Raw genomic sequence first — 24,548 nt, 5'->3', positions numbered from 1 at the left:
TCCTTTACCTTTCAGTTGGGACACCTCCGTTGGAAGGTGTCTGCCCCCTTTGCAACAATTCCTATGGTATCTTACACTTTGAAAGATTCCAGAGTCTTTGATATAGCAGCAGGCAGGTTTTCCGTAATGACATAACATATTCTAGACTTGAAACAAATCTGGACTGCTAGTATAGGTAGAGTACACCAAAATCTATTACTTACCAGATTTTATTTCACTTGATAATTTAAAAATCAATCAATAAAAACAATCTCACCCTTTGGTTTAACTTGAAGGTATAGTTATATATAAACAAGACACGGTTAAATACATCAATACATTTAAAACACATATACTAAAAACCAATATAAAGTGCAATGTGCTAAAGTGTCACTGTGTTGACAATACATCATACAGCTCAACAGAAGAAAGCTCAGGAGACGATCAAAAATATCAAGATCAAAATAACAGATACAGAGGCAGGAACCAAAGAGGGACCTACAACAATCAAAGACCAAGACGACGCAAAGGAAGAGGAAGAGGAGGAAAAGATGGAGGATCTTTTTTAGATCAGGACCACAGATTATGGGAACTGGAACCAAGAATAATAAGGAGCCACCAAACCTTATAGTGAATCTATCCACTTACAATTTCACTCCCACATAATTCTCTATACTTAACAAATGACTAGGCTTTGTGACCACAAATAAATATGACAGTTTCATATTTAGAATTGAATTTCAGCAATCTATGCAGATCTTAAATCTCCGACAATTCTTTCAAAATGAAAAACATGAGACTATGCCCAATAAATCGGGTTTAAAGCTCCCATCGGATTTCATGCCTCCCTCACATAGCCACAGGACTGCGATGGGGATCACAGAAGCACCCAGTTTAACATACTTATATCTGGAAATGTTAGAAGAGACTAAGATATATACAGACCATAACCAGTATAAGAGCAAAATCAAACTATGGAAGGTATACATCAATCATTAGAGATCATTAGATTTATTGAGATCATTAGATTTATTGAATAGTTGAATAACCAAGACAGACGGCTACAGTTCACTGTGAACTGTGACAATGCCCAGATCTACTCCCTAGATATAACCATTTCACAGATATGCAAAACAAAAGATTGGCAGTAAAAGCACATCATAAATAAACAGATAAAAATGCATTGATGAAATGTGGCAGTTTCCATCCAAAACACCAGGGAAAACCTCCTGTTTGGAAAATTCCTCCGACTTAGAATAGCTCAGTAAAAAGCGATTATGAAACAGAAACCAAGGCACTTAAAAGCAAACTTAATAAAAGAGGGGATCCAAAAGCTCTGGTTAGAAAATCTTGTAAAAGACAAGAAATAATAACACAGAGGCGATTCTCAAATACAACAGCAAAAAAATGCGAACTCTTAAAAAATGGTATTTGTGAGTACTTATTCAGACTGGACAAACAAAATCATTAAAACTATCAAAAACAATTGGAACATTTTCCAAGAATTAAAGAGGCCAATAAGTCCCCACTGTTGGCTTTCAAAAGGAGTAAAAATCTGAAAGACATTGTAATGCAGAATGCTGTTGTCCCTTAGGTAGATAAACAAATAAGCCTACCTAGCATGTGGGGTATGGAAAAAACAAGAGGACACGTTCCATATGGAAACTGTAAATGCTGCGACACCACAGCAAGTTCTAAAGAAATAGACATAGGACTGAAGACCACATGGCAACAAACAACATTGACTAATTGCAACTCTGAAATGGCAATGTATGCCATCTGGTGCCTGTGCACACTGTTATAAAACATATGGAAAAACCATAAGGAACATCGGGACACAAATAAGCGAGTACAAGAGCTGCAGCTGCAATAAAGTTGTAGAGGCACTAGTGGTGGAACACTTTAAAACACATGGTCATAGCTGTGAAGAAATAAAATGGACACAAAATATCAAAAAGCAAACACAGTAATGCAGACAAAGCCAGACTATTCAAAAAGGAACAAGAAATTACTTTCCTGAGGAAATGCGATCAAGTGGGGCTCAATGAGAATATTGAATGGCACAAGACCAAGTGAGAAATACAATAACACAGCCCATAGATACATATATGCAGACACGATAAGCAGAATCCTAGCTTGAGACACCTTGAGTAGTATTAGGGAACAGAGGAGTACTCTAGCTAAAATGAATGAGCCTTATTGGACTCTAACACTACATAGAGAGATGTAGACATATGACTGAGCATGTATGCAAACCGAAATGGTGTTGGTAATTTATCAAATGAAATGATACCCATGATCACTAGGAGTGCAGTTGTTATGTAAACACTAGGTTCCTATACTATTCAGACAGAAGCTGATTAGCCAATGCCAATAAGATTGTTAAATCCAACATAGAGTAAGAATGGAATCTATGGTCATAGACATTGAATAGGGCGAGATTAGCAACAGTCGCCATGACAATGTTTGAATCCACTAGACAGCGACGAGTACCCTAGAAAGAAAAGAGAATCACACAAGGAACTCTTGTGAGGAGCCTAACTATTTGGCATTATAAGTTTGCACTAAACTCACTATACCACACTGATGACACACTTGATGTTCAATGACATTTGTGATGTCATCTTTGATGTCCTGGGTGTTAGTCTTAGCAGTGCACGGTGGTGGCACGAGTTATGGTTGCTTAGCTTACCATAACTGGCGAATTTCAAGGGTATTTTGGTTTTACTTGGAACCATAATGTCCCTTTAACACAGTTTTTTCACTGAATTTCATAGGTTTTTAGTAGCGCAACTTAACCATAACGTCCCTTTAACAAAGATTTTTTCACTGAATTTCATAGGTTTTTAGTAGCGCAACTTAACCATAACGCCCCTTTAACAAAGTTTGTTCACTGAATTTCATAGTTTTTTAGTAGCACAACTTAACAATAATGACTTTGACTTTATATACATGTCATATGGAACTGACTAGATCTCTTCTTATGAACTTGATGTCCGCGAACTTGTTTAATGTACCACTACCTAAAAACTCTGGGGGGGGGGGGGTGGGGTATGTTTGATTGTTATATCATAATATAGGAACATTTAACAAATTCAAAAAGCAGCACACAAACACATTATATGTAGTAATACATAAGAAATGTAACCCATATATGTAACACACTAACCATTCATTTAAATACAATATGTTCCGAAATGGAATATACCACAAGAAGATAAATTGGCTTCCAACATAATTACCTCACAGACACAACAGAACTGAGAACAAGACCAGACCCACTGAATACATAGGACTTATCTTACCAGAAATAGTAAGTGTACTTCATTTTACTCATATATTTATAAACTTTCTGTATTAGATTAAAAAATATATTATCTTTTTTTTTTTTCTCACAGAAATGTCTAGTACTCTGGAATGGCTAGAGGACAATTTCCCACATGAAGAAATGTCACAAGATAGTGAAACTAATGGTAAACACTTTATAATATAAACCATTTATTTATTATTTTTTTTATATACATTTAACATATATATTTCTTTTTTGTACATAGCATACCAAAATAGAAATAACTTCAGAAAACCCTGTTATGGATAACAGTCTTTACAATATAGAAGAAAAAATGGATGTATTGTTGGCTAATTTTAATAATTTAAAAACTTTTGTAGAAAATCATTTCAAACCAAAAACTTCGTACCATTGCCCCACATGTACTTGTCCCTCCTCACCATATCCCAGTCAATTATCCCCAAACCCTCTCCATAATCCAAAAAGTTTTGATGAGACTTCCATCCCTTCTTCACCTAACACCAATCATGTTGAAACCCCAAATTCTCCTGTTTTTGTTTCTGTTTCTGCCTCTCCTTCTCTGTAATAAATTATTAATATATGTTAAATAAAGTTAAATTTTTATATTGTATTGTGAATAGTTTCTGTTTTTTTTTTTAAAACAATAAAAGTGTCCGCGGACAGTGCGAGTGTTCTGAAATGTTCGTACATAAAAGAAAATGGAGGTGTCCTGAAGAACACCACACCTGTTCGTACTGTTCGCTAGCAAGTTGAAACTTTTCTAAGAACACACGTGGTGTCCTGAAATGTTCGTAAAGAAACAAAAATTAAAGTGTTCTAAAGAACACTATATCTGTCTGTAATGTTCGCTATCAACTTAAAACTGTCCTAAGAACACAATTGGTGTCCTGAAATGTTCGTAAATAAACGAAAATGAGGTGTCCTGAACAACAGTACAACTGTTCGTAGTGTTCGCTAGCAACATGAAACTGTACTAAGAACACACGCAGTGTCCTGAATTGTTCGTAAACAAACAAAAATTAAAGTGTCCTAAAGAACACTATACCTGTCCGGTACTGTTCGCTAGCAAGTTCAAACTGTTCTAAGAACGCTATTGGTGTCCTGAAATGTTCGTAGGTAAACGAAAATGGAGGTGTCCTGAAGAACACTATACCTGTTCGTAGTGTTCGCTACCCAGTTGAAACTGTTCTAAGAACACAATTGGTGTCCTGAAATGTTCGTACATAAACAAAATTACACGTGTCCTGAAGAACACTATATCTGTCCTTACTGTTCGCTACCAAGTTTAAACTGTTCTAAGAACACACGCGGTGTCCTGAAATGTTCGTTTCACGTGTGACGCACTTTTAATTACTTCAGAACCCGAACAGTGTCCGTAGGACATCAATGCGCATGCACTAACCAATCTCCGTGCACTTGGTGTCCTGCGGACAGGCGCTTCCTTCGCGGACGAGTTCGCGAACGGATCATATGACCGCGCCCACGCTCATAGTGTGTCCTGAAATGCGGACACTGTTCGTGTCCCCGAACAATTTAAAAGTACATTTTCAGTTAATCCATAATATTTTTCAATAAAATCTCACCATGGCACAAGTCCCACATAGCAATCTTGAGTTTCTATATACCTTTTGAAACTTTCCGATCCTTTTTTTGTGTTCGATCTGTCTGCGGACAGTGCGCATGTCCGCGAACCGCGCACAAGCACCCCTATAAAAGACCACGCCCAAGAGCTTATTCCCATTGTGTTTCTGGCTAGTCTTCAGAACACAGTGATTTTTGCTGCCACCTGCAGACTACACCATCATCGAGATGGCATCCTTGGCTGCTGAAGTGCCACTTGGTGCTGCACCTGCTTCAGCACCACCCCCACCCCCTCCACCACCACCACCTCCCCAAGGGCCTGAAGAGGGGAACAGGAGTGAGGATGCGGAGGAGGAAGAAGAGGATGATGAGAATGAGGTAGAGGAAAACCCTACTACCCGCACTAGGCGTGAGTCTTGGGTGTGGCGGTTATTTACCATTCATGGTAATGTTCCTAAGGCTCGTGCGAACCGTGTTACCTGCAATGAGTGCAAAATGATACTCAGTCGTGGGAAGCACGGTAAGTACAGCTTTGGGACGACTACTATGAAGCGACACCTGAGGTCATTTCACTCTGGGGCTATTCGCAGGGTTGTATCTTGCGAAGAACGTAGCAGGTTGATTTCCTCTACTTCATCCTCTGTTTCTGATCCTGTCACCACAAGGACCACCTCTGTGGGACAGCGTCTTCCTCAAGCTGCCTCACAGGCCATACAGAATGCTGATGACCCTTACCTTTCGGGGGTCACAGTTGCATGTATGTACTGTGACACAGTACTCTGCAGGGGGGAGCGACTTCGGAGTGCTTTTGAGACTATCGTCTCAGAGCACGAGAAGACCTGCTCACTACCCAAATAAAACCCACCCTACATCTTCCTCTCTCAGCTCGCCCTTTCTTATCCCTGTGGTTGGTGCCCCCCCCTTTACCCTCCTCTCCTAGTGTGTCATGTCTGAAAAACCAAAAAAAATACAAAATTACAAAAATCAAAAAAAAAATAAGGCTCTTTTCAGAGCCGCTTTTCCCAGTTAAAAAATAGAAGTGAAAACAAATGAAGCAGGGCTCTTTGTATTTTTTAGAAGTCCGCGGACAGTTCGCGAACATTAAAAAAATTGGGTTGCTACTCCATCACAAACATTGTAATTTTCTCTGGAAAGAAGTGGTGGCTCTGAAAAGAGCCTTGGGTGGTGTTTGTAAGTCAAAAATTGTAAATGCTTAACATCTACTTCAAAATCGTTGTTGTAATTCCAAAAAAGGTCGCAATGCATTTTGTACATTTCTCAGAAAAATCTGATTGCCAGCATAAGTAAGATGGACTCCATCTCTGCGAAAAATGTATGTACTACAAAACATAATATTTTCATTGTGTAAAGAAGACATGCCAAAATCTCTTAGAAAGGCACAAACAGCCTTATTACCATTGCACCTTGCTGTTTCCATTTGTGGACCAAATGAAGAAGAACGAAGCCACATTTGTCTCTGCGCAATCCGTGAAAATATCACTTGAGAATTAGGAAACATGTCCATAACCTTCCTAAGTCCTTCTTTCATAGCAAATTGCAAAAAAATTACAGTCACATGTCCTAAACTGTTCCCTCCACAATGAATTACAATTATGTATGGATGTTGCTCTGTCTCCAAAGTAGCACAGAGAGGTAGCAAGTCCAACCACTTCATTCCACATACTCCATGCAAGTGTACTTCCACATGTGGGAATCCAAGATCTACAGCTACTCCACAGCTTTCTGCATACACCTTCAACCAATGTATCCACGAATCTCCTAAAATCCAAACAATCTGTTTTCTGAAACACACAGCCATAGCTATCTTTTGTTCTCTCAGCAAAAAGAGTATCTGAGAAAATCTCTCCTGGCACAACACACCCACCAAACTTTCCTAACCAATCCCTTTCAGTGCTTATTCTCATTTGCATGACTTCTGAACCCAAAAATCCCCGGATGTAACTCCCGATGTCCGCGAACTACCGCCATGTCCGCGGACATATCGTAACATGAACAGCCCTTCTACCATTTCCACTACACTCTCTCTGCCATTCCCTCATTGGATGTACCTCAAAAATCACATGACCATGCACCAATCACATTCAAGACCTCTACATCTAACTGCATCTTCATAGATCAGCACTGCAAATGTACTCTGAATCTCTCTGAGTACAAGTGTCATATCATTGGCAAGCAGCATCTACCAGAAATACTGTACAAGTCTTCAAGATTTCTACTTGCAGCTCCATGCATATCCATATGCATGAACACAAACTTCAGGTATACATATTTTCTGTATAGTAGATGAACACATTTTCAAACAGACTTTTACCTTGTAAAATCTGTAAAATGAATTTACTGTACTTTTTTCAATTTCCTAAAACCAACTATCACTTATAAACCTTTATACTATTTACTTTCTTTATACACACACACACTCAAATCATGTTAAACTAACATTTTTTAAATGAAATATATAGACTACATATATTCAAACAAAATTGCATGCAAACACAATCTATGTTTAAACCTTTATAAAAATACTTATACAATTTCATATTTTTTGTTTTTATTTATTTATTTACTTAATTACTTTAAATTAGACATGACATTGAGGCGCTATTACCTAGAACAGTTTACTTACAGAAATAGTGGTATTCACTAATATATTATAAATTTCACAAGACATAGTAAAGATATTTTTTTTTGCTACAGTTAGTCATTCAATACAATTTGTTCATTAAGAACATATCATATGTACTGAACTGATGCAATGTATCTTATGTAAATAAATGAGTTTAATGGTTTTAAAGAAGGCCCTGAGGATTTCAATTAAAAAAATCAATATCTAAATTAAAAACTGTGCTATATACAAACAAAGTTACTAATTTGAAGCTTTTACAATTGCAGTGAAGACCAGTCTCCTGAAAAGAAGCAGCCGCATTCGAAGAAGAAAGAAAAATTAAGAAGTTACCTGTTAATTTTTAAAAAAAGTAAGTAAAATATCACCATAATATTTGTATTATTAATCAAACATACTATAACGTTAATACGAGCTATTTCGGTTTCTAAAAATAGAGATTTTGTACCATTTTGTCCAAAAATGTCCATGTCTTAAACAGCGATTTACAGCCAGAATGGCCCACAAATTTATATTTTTGGACACACAAATTACCCAACTGAAACACTACAATTTTCATATTATAGAACAAACAACTGTTTTAATTGTATACATTAGATTTACTATTTCTACTTTTCCACACCACTAGCTTACTTTTTTTGTCATCTGAACCCCAGTTTAATAACACATAAATTCAAGAATACCTATCCCTTCTAGTTTTAGTTCCCAATGCACAATCACACACCATTACATACATCTTTATCATCTTACTCAAACACTCATGCACACAGCACACATACATTCCAGAACACCCCAACCCATATCTTCTTTATTTTTTTCAACAGACCCTAAAGAATGCCTACCAAAAGTCAAGTCCCTAGAAAGCAACGCAAAAGTAGAGCAAATGAAAATAAAGGTGTCCAACATAAGCATCCATCTCTAGCAGAATTTGTAAAAAAAGTTGAAACAAAACAGCTAATACAATCATTTAGTGAAACACAAGAAGTTTCAAGTACAACAACTTTGCTTCCTCTATCAAAATGTAAAACAAACCAAAAAACAATTAACAGAAAATCAGCTATCAGTACAGATAAAACTACTTCTTCAAATTTTAATATAGTGCAAAGTAAGCATACCAAGAAAAGTATTTTAGCCAAAATATACCGTCACAAAGTCCTTCAAAATCTTATAAAAACAGGAGAGAAATCAGGTTCAAAGCTTAAAACCTATCGTAGGAAATTAATCTTAGAAGCATTGATGGACAGTGCAATTCTTCTCAAAAGAAATGTATTTATTTTACTGTTAAACAAAATGAAACCACTAACAAAACTAATAACTAAATTACAAAAAAGACTTCTCAATAAGCGAAATATCAACAGAAAGAACTTCTTAAGTATCAGCAGAGGTGAATGGAATCACACTTCAAGCACAGAACCATATTTTAATGAAGAAGCGTACAAACAAAAGCAAACGAATACAATTGCCATACATAGCAGTGGTCGAGGTTATGAAAAAGTGAATAATACCATAATGGAACAAGAAGTACTTCTTACAAAAATATGCCCTGAAAACTTAGAATTACCCCTCCATTCAACTGAATCAGAACGTCTAGTGTACAAATGGCCATGCATGTCAATGTGTAACATTCCCAAACAATGTTTCAAATCTTTACGCCAATTCCTCAATAAATATGTAAAAAGCAAAGACAAAATGAAAATTAAATTACTGCAAAATATAGATACCTGTCCAGTGCGCAAGTACACAGGACTACAAGGACATTCATTGGCCTGCATTACAGGACCTACTTGTAAAACCACTTTCCATGATATCAAAAGGATATCAACACATCATTCAACTATAAGAAATCTAGTCTATAAACTGTACTATGCTAAAAGTCGTGCTTTAGCACTAGCAAAGTTAAATAACATCCTTCTACATGGTACAGCAAAAGACCTACTTGAAGAAATTCACTATATCCAGAAAAGATATTTTGGAAGTGAAAGCCATTTACAGAATGAAATAGCTTTAAACCAATTAAGCAACAATTCTACACATTGCAACCTTTTGCTAAACACATGCAAAAAAGAAATACTAAAATTTAAAAGTACATCAGCTGAAGTACCAAACCATGTATGTGTATGTTGCCGTAGAATTTTTTATAAAAGTAACACAAAAACTGTGGACCTATCATACAAAATAGAAGACAATGAAGATTCTAAATGGTTTTAATTAGCTCTCTACCTTGTAGCAGAAAACAAATATGAAATAACTGAGCCCTTAATACTTTGCAGTTATTGCACTACAAAACTTGACAACAACCAAACTCCTTCACGTTCTATAACAAATAATTTGGAATTATACCCAGTACCAAAACCTCTACAACAACTTAATTTATATGAGAGCATCATAATTCAAACAGTACACCCATTTCAAGCAATAATACGCCTTCAACCAAAAACAGCAAAATTACCTCCCTCTGAATTGGTAAAAGGCATTCGTGGAAAAGAAGTTTATTTACCATTAAATCTAAAAGAAAATGTGCATACTCTAGGAGTGCAACGTCCAATGCAGCAATCTTTAATTATATTAGTAAATGGAGTACCTACAAAAGACAAAAAAATATGGCAACAGCTGGTAGATTTATATAAAGTTAGACAAGCCTTCCAATATCTTAAAGAGAATAATGAATATTACAAAGAAATTAATATTGAAGAAAACTTGAAAGATACAACTGAAATAATTCAAGAAACACAAGAAGCTGGTCAATTTGAGCTACTAGATCCTGCTACAATATCAAATACTTTAGACCATTATACAATTCATCCTTTGCACTGTAATGACACCGTACAAGATGTACTGGAAACTTACCAAATGCGTCAAACAAAAGGATCGCCAATCAGTATATGGGAAAAAAGTATAGAAGCACGTGCTTTTCCTCTACTCTTTCCTACTGGCAAAGGAGGAAGGTATGATGATAGACCTATTCAAATATCAGCTTCAGAATACCGCTCATTACGGATGTATTCTGAAGATCCCAGATTTAGACAAAATGTGGAATACATATTCCACCTACTCTTTGAAAGTGAACTAGCAACTTTATGTTACAGAGTTGCACACATATTAAAATCAGGATCACACTTTCAAAATATGACAGCTAGTCAATTATTAGAGAAAGTGCAACAAAAGGATGAGGTTTTACAATCAAATATTACAAATCTATTAGCAAATATGCGTGGTACTAAAGAGTACTGGTTTCGACATCATGGAGATGTATGTTGTATGATCAGAAACCTTGGCCCACCCACTTGGTTTGTTACATTAAGTTGTGCAGAATATGCATGGGAAGATATACATGATTTCCTACGCATATCAAATAAAAACAAAACAAACATAGATATTCTAACACCTGGAGAACTTTGGATCCTGTTAATGTTTCAAGATATTTTCACCATCGCTTCATTGCTATGCTACATTTTATTTGTAATAAAACTGTTCCTCCCCTTGGAGAAGTGCAACACTTCTTTTGGAGAAAAGAATACCAAGCCAGAGGAGCACCACATATCCACATGCTTTAATGGATTAAATATGCTCCTAAATTTGCTCAAGACAGTGATGCCACTGTTTCACAGTTTATTGAAAAATATGTCACTTGTGAAATTCCATCAGAAGCCACAAATAGTGATCTTCATGCACACATTTTACAATTTCAAAGACACAAAAGTGGAAAATATTGTTGTCGCAAATACTAAAACAAAGGCAAATACTACACCAAATGCCGATTTGGTTTCCCTAGACCAGTTACAAATACAGGTCAAGTAAACAACCTCATGTCTTCAGTTAGACATAGTGTTAAAGGTAAGTCACCTAAAAATACATATTACATAAAAAGAAAAGAAGAAGAAAAATATATCAATGATTATAATGCAATCATTGCCCACTTATGGAATGCAAACATAGATGTGCAGTACATTGCAGACAATTCTACTGCAGTTGCACGATATGTCACAGCATACTTAACTAAAGCAGAAAAGATAGAGCTCCAAGACCTCTGGAATGACCTGTCATCAGATAAAACAGTATCTCAGAAATTATACAGCTTGGGCATAAAAATGCTCACCCATAGAGAATGTGGATCTTATGAAGCAGCTGATAGTTTAACTGGTACTTCATTGTATGGCAAATCTGAAAATATAGTATGGCTAAGTCTTGGTCCAGCTAAATCTAGAAAAGGAGTTCTAAAATCATATGAAGATATAGAAACAATAGCCAAACATGATCCCAACAGCCAAGACATTTTAAAAAACAATTTATTGGACACATACTACCCAAACAGAAGTAATACTTTGGAAAACATGTGTCTATACCAAATAGCCCAAAACTACACATACAAAAATAATATGAAACCTGATGAAAAAAAAAGGTAAATATAGAGTGACAGACTGTGAAGGCAGCTTAGTTAAACTCACTAAACCAAATTTAATTAATCATATCAAATTGTCATTGAAGACTCCTCAACATAAAGAAGTATATTACATGTCCCTGCTACAACTCTTCAAACCATGGAGAAAAGAAGAACAATTACTAGATAACTATGACTCATATGAGGATGCTTTCAAAGCAAATGAAAGCACTATAACTGATGTAAACTTTACACAGTACAAAACAATGTTGCACAATGAACAGCAACATGAAGAAGAACTCCAAGCCCAACTAGATAAGGATACTCCTGACAGTAGTCAACCTTCTGTAACAGGAAGCCAAGAACCACTGGGAGAACCACTAATAACAAATGAGGCAGAATTAGCTATGATAGAAGTAGAAAACACCATGTGTCAGTATGAAGATAAGGAAGACTTAACTATACTACAATCAAAACTAAACAATGAGCAAAGTAGCATTTTTCAAGAAGTAACAAAACAAATTGCACATGGTGTAAAACATGAAAATAAAGAATGTTCCTGCCATAATTATAAACCTATACTACTGTACGTCAGTGGTGAAGCTGGTTCTGGCAAAACATTCCTAATCAAAATCATTAGTAAGTTCCTTCATTAATTGACAAACAACAAACTGTCAGCTGTTGTCACTGCCCCCACAGGTTTAGCTGCCTACAACATAGGTGGTGTTACATTACACCGATTACTACTATTACCAGTAGAACACCAGAACAAATTAGACTATTACAAACTTTCTGCAGAAGCTGCAATGGAATTACGCAGAGTATTGAAACAAATGAAAATGCTACTAATAGATGAAGTGAGCATGGTCTCCAACCTGATGTTAGCTTTGATTCACCTCAGATTACAAGAAGTACTCAAAACACACTATGAAGAGCTCTTTGCAGGAAAACACATTATTGTTTTTGGAGATCTGCTTCAATTAACACCAGTAAAAGGTGAACCTATTTTTAAAACATTAGGACACAAACTCTGCCGTAAACTGTTGGCAGCATTGGAAATGTCAACCTTTGGCAACATTTCCAATACAGAGAATTAACACCAATCTGCATATCTAACTTATGCCAACATTTTAAAAAGTTTGAGAGTTGGTATACTTTCTAAAGAAGCAGAAGCAACATTGAAAACCAGGCACATTAATGCACTTTATGGCGATAATGCATGTGCTACAGATGTTATGGAACAATTAGCCCACAAAAATGTCAATTGTATGGCCTTAATGCCAACTCTTGCAAGCTGTTTCAAATTCAATGAAATCATGCTAAGTAAAGAAATGCAACCAATCATGCAAATTAGTGCTTCAGACAAACTAGATGTACATGGTATGACACTACCCGTGTGTGACCAAGCCACAACAAGACTAAATAATTTAGAAAAATCAATCTCAAACACAGCAGGCTTAGAAAAGATGTTAAAATTATCCTTAAATTGCAGAGTAATGCTTAAACGTAACCTTGACGTGGACCAAGGACTAGTTAATGGAGCACTGGGTACAGTTGTTGGCTTTCAAACATACCCACGTGACAACAAAATTCAGTTTTTCAATATACTCTTTGACAAACTTTCAGAAGTAAAACGGATAGGACGCTCAACATATAGATTCCTTCTCTTCAAAGATATGTATGTACGCAGAGAACAATTTTCTCTAACTCTTGCATACGCAGTCACGATTCATAAATCACAAGGTCTTACCCTAGACAAAGCAATGATAGATATTGGTAACACAGTCTTTAAAGAAGGCATGAGCTACGTAGCACTATCACGCTTACGTACACTTGACGGTCTATTTCTAATCAACTTTGATGCAAGTAAAGTAAACGCTGATATTCCTTGCATTTTAGAATATAATAGACTTCACTCACTATACACTCCCCATCTAAACACGTATTCTGTTCCACAAAAACTAAAACGTTGTAAAAGAAAACTAAATCAAACAGAAATTCAACAGGACGTCACTGCAAATCCTCCAAAGAGAGTAAAAGAAACTAATACTTCATCAAGTACCACAAACAAAAAAGAATCAATTAGGGAAAGTAAACCAGGTACTTCTTTAAAGAAGGAAGACAAACTCCAAAAAAAGCAGTTAGATACAGAACTACCTGGACCATTTAAATTCTCAAATATAGTTGGTGTAAGTTGCTATGCAAATGTAGCAATGAATATTCTATTTCAATTACCACCAATTGTTGACAACATTTACTTACACTTTAGAGACCCATTGTGTATGCAAATGTTAGTACTTCATAGAAACGCAAAAAACAATCCTGACAACACATATAGTGTTTGTGGAATAAGACAAGAATTGGACTACTGTGCTGGAATGGTGAAATTCACTATAAACTCACAGGAAGATCCACAAGAATTTCTAATGTACTTACTACAAGTATTGGAAAACAAAAACATACCTATAAAGGAAATCTTCCAGATTTCATACATGTGGAAACATACATGCACTCTGTGCAACAATGTGACACAAGAAGAAATTCCCAATGAACGCTTCATATATATATATCAATACCAAATTGTGAATCCATTCCATTTCAGCAACTTGTACAAAATGCAAACCATGGTAGATTATGCTCTACCTGCAATTCAGATAATCGCTCCACGTTAGTAATACAAACACATAGTAAATACGTAATACTAATGCTTCTACGTTACAATGCAGATGGTACCAAAAACAACTGCAAGCTGTCTGGATTCACACATAGTCAAATATCACTTGGTAAGAAAACCTTCACAACAATAGGTATAATCTACCACGCAGGAGCCACAACCAATTCAGGGCACTACACGGCGGCATATATAAAAAAGAAATGTGGATGGTTTGAATGTAATGATAGTACCATTACTCTAAAGCAGAGATTACCAGCAAATCTTACAAACGCTTATTTGATGTTCTTAAAACCAAAATTTGATGAATAAACTGTATTTAAACATTTAAGTAAATTTGTGTTAAAAAAATATTAACTGTTAGAATACTCCAAAAGATATCTAACTGCTCAAAGATTCTACAACAACTAATCAGATAAATGAATACCACTAAATTAGACCAAAAAATACACAGTTAGAATACGCCAATTGGTATCTAACTGTCCCAAAATTATAAATTTGTGTTAAAATAATATAAACTGTTAGAATACTCCAAAAGCTATCTAACAGCTCAAAGATTCTACAACAACTAATCAGATAAATGAATACCACTAAATTAGGCCAAAAAATACACAGTTAGAATACGCCAATTGGTATCTAACTGTCCCAAAATTTAACAATATCCAAATAGATAAATCAAAACCACTAAAATATATTAAAAAAATAGACAGTTAGAATACGCCAATTGGTATCTAACTGCTCCATAATTTTATAATATCAAAACAAATGAATAATCTGTTACTGCTCCAAAAAAAATACAACAAACCAAAGTATAAAGCATTAGCCAGAAACAACAAGTGAACATTGAAAACAAACAAACAAATAAACTGTAGCATAACAGAAAAAGGTTTTTTTTAATCCAACATGGATTTTTTTTTCTCCCACAGACCCGATGATTTTAGCAACAAACACAGAAACTGAGCAAATTGCACAGTACTCTGATTTGTACTCTACTAAATATGAGGGTCGAAAAAAAATAAAAGTATATTGCTTATACAATGTAATAAGTCATTACAAAATACTAATACTAACATGCTATTTTCTTTTATCACAGAAATGAAGAAGAAAAACATGGACTCCCGTTACTAGACCAAACAGTAAGTATACAATAATAAGGAGAACCATAGCAGCATATCACATCCATAGTATCTAATACCTTTGTTCCTTATACATTTGTTTTTCACCCAAAGTTATAAGCAAATATGAATGTGATATGCTGCGGTGGTTGTTGCCAGGGCATACAGTCTTGGGAGCATGGCCAAATGGCCATGCTCCCAAGACTCTATGCCCTGGCAACAACCACCGCAGCATATCACATCCATAGAGTCAATATGCTGCGGTGGTTGTTGCCAGGGCATAGAGTCTAAATGGCCATGCACCCAAGACTCTATGCCCTGGCAACAACCACCGCAGCATATCACATCCATAGAGTCAATATGCTGCGGTGGTTGTTGCCATGGCATAGAGTCTAAATGGCCATGCACCCAAGACTCTATGCCCTGGCAACAACCACCGCAGCATATCACATCCATAGAGTCAATATGCTGCGGTGGTTGTTGCCAGGGCATAGAGTCTTGGGTGCATGGCCAAATGGCCATCCACCCAAGACTCTATGCCCTGGCAACAACCACCGCAGCATATCACATCCATAGAGTCAAACATTTCAACTATGATCTATGGGAAACTTTTAATGTCTGCGAACAATGTGAGTGTTCTTAGAACACTTTGAACTTGCCAGCGAACAATACGGACACCGTTTTCAGGACACCCCCTACGAACATTTCAGAACGCGATAGTTCTTAGAACACTTTCAACTTAACAACGAACAATACGGACAGCGTCCTAAGGACACCCCCTACGAACATTCCAGGACACCGGGAGTGTTCTCAAAAACGTCTTCAGAACACCCCCATTTTGTTTATTTGCGAACATTTCAGGACACCGCAGGTGTTCTTAGAACACATTCAACTTGACAGAGAACAATATGGACAGCCTCCTCAGGACACCCCCTACGAACACTCCCCGAACACCGCGAGTGTTCTTAGAAGCGTCTTCAGAACACCACCATCTTGTTTATTTGAGAACATTTCAGGACACCGCGAGTGTTCTTAGGACACATTCAACTTGACAGAGAACAATACGGACAGCGTCCTCAGGACACCCCCTACGAACACTCCCCGGACACCGCGAGTGTTCTTAGAAGCGTCTTCAGAACACCACCATCTTGTTTATTTGCGAACATTTCAGGACACCGCGAGTGTTCTTAGAACACATTCAACTTGACAGAGAACAATACGGACAGCGTCCTCAGGACACCCCCTACGAACATTCCAGGACACCGGGAGTGTTCTTAGAAGCGTCTTCAGAACACCACCATCTTGTTTATTTGCGAACATTTCAGGACACCGCGAGTGTTCTTAGGACACATTCAACTTGACAGAGAACAATACGGACAGCGTCCTCAGGACACCCCCTACGAACACTCCCCGGACACCGCGAGTGTTCTTAGAAGCGTCTTCAGAACACCACCATCTTGTTTATTTGCGAACATTTCAGGACACCGCGAGTGTTCTTAGGACACATTCAACTTGACAGAGAACAATACGGACAGCGTCCTCAGGACACCCCCTACGAACACTCCCCGGACACTGCGAGTGTTCTTAGAACAGTTTCACTTTGCTTGCAAACAAAACGGACACATATTGAGTCCTTAGAACACCCCCCAGTCAGTTTATTTAGAACATTTCAGAACACCCGTGATGTCCGCAAACAAATCGAACACAAAAAGAACGTCTAACAGATAAAAAACACAACTTTCATCCTATCTCATACACTCCCACCTTCCCCAAACACTCCTACACACCAACACGCTCTACTAAATACACATTTTGAACAAAGTTTCACCGCGCTGGCCGCGGACGTCCGCGAATCCAAGATGGCGGGCGCTACCGAAAAATCTGACGCGCTTCACGCTCCACGCCGTCCAATCAGCAAACACGTTGCATGTCCGTGAACATCACGCAAGACGATTGGCCAATCAGGACACTGTCCGCGGAGCGAACAGGGAAGTGTGTCCGCGGACCGAACACAGATATCACAATTTTTTTTTTACCTACTTTTTGGTCATTTTTAAAAAAACTACTGGACGGATTTTCACCAAATTTGCAAAAGCACGCTTTCGGGACCAAGCCGCTGCTCCTGGTCCAAATTTGGTGGAAATCCGTCCAGCGGTTTGGGCTGTAGGCGCGAGCAACATTTTTTCCCATTCAGTCTATGGGAAAAAAAAAAGTTTTGGGACCCCCCCTATAACTTTGCCCCCCCTGGACGAATCCTCACGAAACTTTGCAATTGAATTCAGAGTGACCCAAATACTTTTTTTGCAAAGTTTGGTGAGGATCTGTCCAGGGAGAGCGAAGTTATAAGCCACCCAAAAAGTGCTCTTCCTATGGAAACAGCAACTTAACCATAACTACATGGCCACTACCGTGGCCATGTAATATATATATATATTGTTTACGGAAAGCCACAACAAGACTGCTATCGTATATCTCGATATTCTTGTTAAGGTGGCTCAGGAAGAACTTATTACAGAACTTTACCGTAAACCGACAAGCTCAAATATACCGCTGCATGCGAAAAGCAATCATCCTACCTCTCTGAAATGGTCTATACCATATGGCGAATTTATTCGCATTAGAAGAAATTATTCCTGATTTCGTGTGGTAAAACTACTTGTTTTTCTAATGTACACCAGGTTGGGATATCAGCGGATATAGGATCTATGAACCATTGACGAGATTGTTTTGTAAGAAATGCATGATGATATGATTTAAAGTCAGGGAATCTAACTCCCCCCATATCATAGGGGGCTTTCAGTTTCGTCAGGGCAATTCTCTTACTTTTTCCTTTTCCCCATAGAAAATTAAGTAGTATAGAGTAAATGGATTTGAAAAAGGAAAGGGATAATGGGACGGATAGAAGTTGCAGATAGTATAGAATTAACAATAAGATCCTCAACCTCAAAACATGGATTCAAAAAGGTATCAGATTCATCCAACACATTATAGATGACCCGCATATCCTGTCCTTCCAACAACTCTCTATCACATTTAACATTCCTAATAAGGACTTTCAATTTTATAACAACTTAATTAATTCCTGCCTTGATGCACTTGCCCAATTTTCCAATGAAATTCTCACTCCAGATGCTCTTAGACTAATGCACCTTACCATAGTTGGTGAAGTTCGAGCCTCTAAAATACACAATATGCTCACCTCAACTTTTAAGTTTTGCCCTATACGCCTGAAATGGGAACTTGATTCGGACTTTATGTTTGAAGATGAAATATGGCATCGTCTGTTTGCTAAAATCAAACAAATATCGGTATCAGCAAATATTTCACAACGCTATTATTTCTTCATGCATAGAGCATTCATTACTCCGGCCAAACTGGCTAAGTCTAATCCGAATTATAATGCAAAATGTTAGTCATGTGGCATATCTCCCGCCACGTATATGCATATGTTTTTTGAATGTTCATTTACTGTTAAATTTTGGCAGGAAATCTGGAAGCTTCTTAAATGTATCTTCTGTGTTGATGTGCCCTTTTCCTTTGTTAACATATTTTTAGGAAGTATAGCCATTACAACTTATTTCCCATCTGACTCTGCAAGACTTTATGACTTATTCATCTGTATAGCTTTAAAATGTATTACGGCTAACTGGAAAGACTCTAGTTTACTTTCCACCAAAATCTGGTGGAACACCATTTGTAACACTCATAAACTAGAGATGTGCATGGCCAATAATCACAACACAATTCCTAAATATAATGCTAAATGGTATTTTTTCACCAGGTATCTTAACTGTTTTAATGCAACTGCTCATGGTACATAAATTTACACCCTTATATTAGCATCATTATTCATATTTCCATACATATTAAAAAATGCTAGAACTTGATAATGTTTGAAATGATTATATTATTTTGATGAAATAATCCAATATACCCATTCCCCCCCTATCCTCTTCCCTCCTTATCCTTATATGTCTCTAGTCTGTCTCCCTGTACGTCTCCCCCCAAATCTCTATTTTCACTACATATAAATCACTCGTTGCAGACCTGTGATATAATTAATTCTAAACTACATGTTATATTAATGCGGTTTATATCTATTATAGTTCATATTACATTTGCAAGTGAATTTAACAAATGACTTAGCCTTATAGAAATACTATTACAAAGGATCAAAATCACTTACTATGTCATTTCTCTGTGGTTCTTGTTTTATTCAAAGTCTGTAACCTGTTGATATCTGTATCAAAATCAATATTTTAACAATAAAAATCATTAAAATAAAAAAAAAGAAGAAATTGTTCCAAACTGGAGACGTTTGATGCAGAATGTGCACACATGGCTCTCAAATTCAAACAACGGGGATATCCCAAACGAATACTTGAAAGAGCTTTTCATAAAGCTAGGAATCAAGACCGTTCCTCATTGTTAACAACTAAAGTGCAGCCACTTTCAGATGATCAAACAAGTGAGACTCGACTTATACTCACTTATGGCACTAAATCCCAGCATATACGATGGATTATGCGTAAACATTGGCATATCCTACAACTGGATGAACATTTAGGAACGATCTTGGGAGATAAGATGAACATCACATTTCGACGCTCTGTCTCCCTTAAGGATAATCTTGTCTCTAGCTTTATGAGTCCATCAATTTCATCCATAGGCTCTACTTGGCTACATACACCAACTACAGGCTTCTACAAGTGCAGGAAATGCAAGGCCTGCCAGTATGCCACAGATGTCTCCAATTACCAACATCCCATTTTGGGCAAGACTATTCCAATCGTGGCACGAATCACTTGTGACACTGAGTACGTGGTTTATGTGCTCAAGTGTCCCTGTGACAAGTGGTACGTTGGTAGTACCATAGGAAGACTTAAGCTGCGTATGTTACAGCATATCAGGGCCATTAAGAATGTGGATGCTACTTACCCTATGGCTGTGCATTTCAAAGAAGTACACAACAGTAAATTGGATGGTTTCACATTTTTTGGCATTCATACCATAGCCAAACACCCTAGAGGTGGAAACAGAGAATTGGTATTGAGACAATTGGAAACTAAATGCATTTTGGACCTAGAAACTAAAAAACCAAGAGGTCACAATTTGGATGAAGAGCTCTATACATTTTTAGGAACTTAATTATGTTTTCCATATATGTTCTTCTCCCTACAAGACACCATATTGTCTACGCACTTTCCTTTGAGATTTTGATAATCATTGGATGAGCAAATCAATTTTCTTGTGTTCCACCTTTATTGATTGATTGACTTTTTGTACGATGTTCTTTTGGACACTTACCATTCTATTACTTTAAATGCACAGGTTGACATTTAGCTGTGCATATTAATTCTGGTTGAAGTGCGTGTTTAAGAGGTTTGATAGTCACAATGTTGGGCTATTATTGCAATTTGTATATTTTGTACATTTCATGCACCTCTATCTTTCTCTTTTCTCTTTTCTTCTTTCTCTCTTTTTGTTTCCTTCAAATCGGGCTAGTTATCTCCTCGCCCTGGGCCGCCAAGGTTTTTCAATACTGGAGGGTTTACAAGTGATTACACTGTTTATGTAATTAAGTAACCTTATTTATTTATATCCTAGGTTGGCTTATTGTGATTACTGGTTTATGATATTTTTTGACAAACTTCTTGTATAACAGAGGAAAATATGAAGCTCAGGTTTTAAAACTAGGACACACATTGTTGTGTCCCATTTTAACATTGAATTTACTTTTCTGTTCTTTGGATTAGTGCACACAGGCTCACAACTTTTAGGGATATATTGTTTTTTGGTATTGTCTTCTCTCCCTTGGTTTATAATTTTCTCTCTCAGATTCCACTACACTCGCAGGCTTTTCCTGTGCACACTTGTGTTTGATTCTGTGGGACCATGTAACTTTGTTGCTCATGTTGCCTTATGTCAAAAATTGCTTTGAGATAGGAATCCAGGTTTATTATAAAAATAGGCATTATATATTTGGTTGCTTATTTGCACAGGTCTATTGTCTGTTGCTGACCATATGTTTACATGCACTAAGCACTTTATAATGTATATGCACTATGCACTTTATAGGATACAACAAAATTGTGGATTATATCCATGATAATGCTGCTTTGCATATTTGCACAGGGAAGCTGGCAGTTACCGTCATCCTGCATACAGTAGGCACTTTATTTATCGATGCCAGTAATAGAGGCTTTTCCTCCATGGATATCCTCCCGTCCACTATTAATTGTTAACTTTGAACGATATCAGAGCTAGCATGCACTTTGGAGCCATCAATGCCTCCAGTGCTTTCACATTTTGTAAGCTTTCATGTTTTGCTCAATATTACGGGCTAAACGGGCAAAATGGCATTGCACTATATTTTAAAGAGCAACATTTTTGAACAGCAATTCTCAGAGTTCCACTGCCCGCATATATTTTTTGGGCATATTATTGAAAAAACATGCTGAAATGACAACACTAGAGGCATGCATAGAGCATTAATGCTTGACAAACAGTTTTGAAATTATGCATTTTCGAGAAATTCTTTGCATTACGCATTTATATTTTTTATGAATGTAACTGTTTAGTAACTTTGGTATCAGGTTATGTAAACCGAAACTGCCAACGTTATCATGCAAAGTGTTCAAAATAAGTTGACATGTTTAAATCAAGGTAAATCGGCAGGCTTTTGTGCACGTTAAGATGTCTGCCTTGTTGGAATCGTGACAGTAGTTAATTGCTTTGGAGACATTCCTCACTGAGCACTGGGGATAGAGATGTATGAACTTATATATAGTCACCTTGTCTATGTTTGCACTTTTCCTACGTGACCAAGCGGTTTGTTTACCGTGAAACGCGTTGTATTCTGTGCTTTTTTCTTATCCATGCTGACTTTAAAATAAAGGTATGTCAGTCTGGACGAACTCTGGTTTTTCTGCCTCTGTATAGAGAGTCATCTTGGCTTTCTCTATTTGTTTTTGGGAGTGCATTCCGCTAACCTTATCCCGTCTCCATCACGGATCGGGTAATGGGTCCTTTTTAAATATATATATATATATATATATATATATATATATATATATATATATATATATATATATATATATATATATATGTATATATATATATATATATATATATATATATATATATATATATATAATTATTATTTTTACAACAGCCACATATATAGTAAATCTATACTTAGACTATAATTAATTATGTTTCTAGGTCAAGGTGGATAATTGACACTCCATCTCCCAGAATAGCCAGAGTAGATGGCAAGCATGTAAGTAGACTATGGCATAGACATCTCAAGCTCTATTACCTTGATAAGAGTAGCTCCTAACCCAAGGTCAACATGATTTATCCACAGATAGTCCTGGATGACAATCAGCGAGAAGCTGGACATCGAGCCACGTTACAGGGCTTATTGACAGGGCCATTAAAGCCAACCGAAAAATAAAATTAGGCTGACATTGAATAATGAGGTAATATGAAGGGATAAAGAGTAAGCCTATTTTGGATATGTTAAAGAGTTGCTCAAACTCTACCCTACTCTAGAGGGTGGGGGATAAGATTGTATGGCTCTTAGTAGCGCAGAGAAGAAAGGACTTGCAATCTGCTAAAGGCAAGTACAGCACATACCACCCAAGTACATTGCATTGTACAGTAGGTTTGAGTAGGTGTACAAGCCCCTGAAGAAGTTCTATAGATTGACTCTAATCATAAAGGAATGAAACATGTTGGTCACATGATGAATGGATGGATCTCTAATAGGATCTATAGAATATTTGTAAGTTTTGCACATTTGGTAGATATTGTAAACAGTTGTTAAAGACTCAACAAGGTGACACTTTAGCACATTGCACTTTATATTGTTTTTTCAGTGTATGTTTTTTAAATGTGTTGACATATTTAATGGTATCTTGTTTATATGTAACTATACCTTCATGTCAAACCGAAGGTGAGATTGCTTTTGTTGCCTTATTATTAAATTATCAAGTGAAATAAAATATGGTTAGTAAGAGATTTTGGTGTACTCTACCTATACAATTCTTACGGTGCCTTGTCTTTGGTCAAGTTGCTGAGTGGCAAATGCTTAGCATAATGAAAGATTTAAAACGGTGCAAATGATTTCCACTGACCCTGAGTTGCCAATCTGTCTTCACTCCACCTATTTCCTGCTTGAAGGGAATGCTTTGGATTGAGCTCACATTTCCGAAGTCCTCCTTTCTCACCATTGCTAACGTGTGACTGTTTCAAAATTTGCAGCTAACCCCAAAACATCTCTTGGGGCCTGTGCAGCAGGGGATGAATAGGGCAGAGTTTCATAATGTCATACAGGGCCCCTTGTTGTCAACGAAGTAGGAAATGGGTGTAGTGAATGGGCTTTTCTGGGTTAGGTTCAGGGCAGCTGGTGTCAGTTGTGAGAGAGGGGCTGTGGTCTCAGCCTTTGCACTCTATCTCTGGACCAATCAGTGACTGGCAGGTTTAGCACATTTATTTTTATTAAAACTACCATATCCTTACTTTTCGTTCTGTTCAAACCAGTACATATTCTTTTGGCAATGTGTTACTTTATATTTACAGGAACCTACATTCTGATTTCTAGGTTGGTAGTGCATTACCACTAGCTATGGCAGACAATTGCAAATGGACATTATTGATTTTTTTAAATTAGACGTTATTTATTTTTTAAATTAGACTTTACTTTAGAGCTGAAAGCTCACTGCTGCCAGGAATGTTTCAGTAGTCTTCCTGATTAATATTATATTTTTTTAGCAGAATATTTTGGTACTGATATTGTCATGGTGCCATTAGACATCTGTATAGAAATAAACTATCTTTCTAATGCCAACTGGACTTTCAAAGTAAGG

The 24,548-nt window shown here is 36.8% G+C and overlaps 1 protein-coding gene across 1 annotated transcript in view; it reads right to left on the bottom strand.

The window, feature by feature from the left end:
- TMEM163 (transmembrane protein 163) overlaps positions 1-24,548 on the bottom strand; it is a 1,101,439-nt gene that overhangs the window by 426,717 nt on the left and 650,174 nt on the right. The window lies entirely within an intron of this gene.

Source organism: Ambystoma mexicanum, chromosome 9 (genome assembly GCF_040938575.1).
Source record: "Ambystoma mexicanum isolate Mex_15411 chromosome 9, UKY_AmexF1_1, whole genome shotgun sequence".
NCBI classification, from domain to species: domain Eukaryota; kingdom Metazoa; phylum Chordata; class Amphibia; order Caudata; family Ambystomatidae; genus Ambystoma; species Ambystoma mexicanum.
Note: the sequence above shows the minus strand (reverse complement) of the source record. Positions and strands in the feature narration are given on the sequence as shown.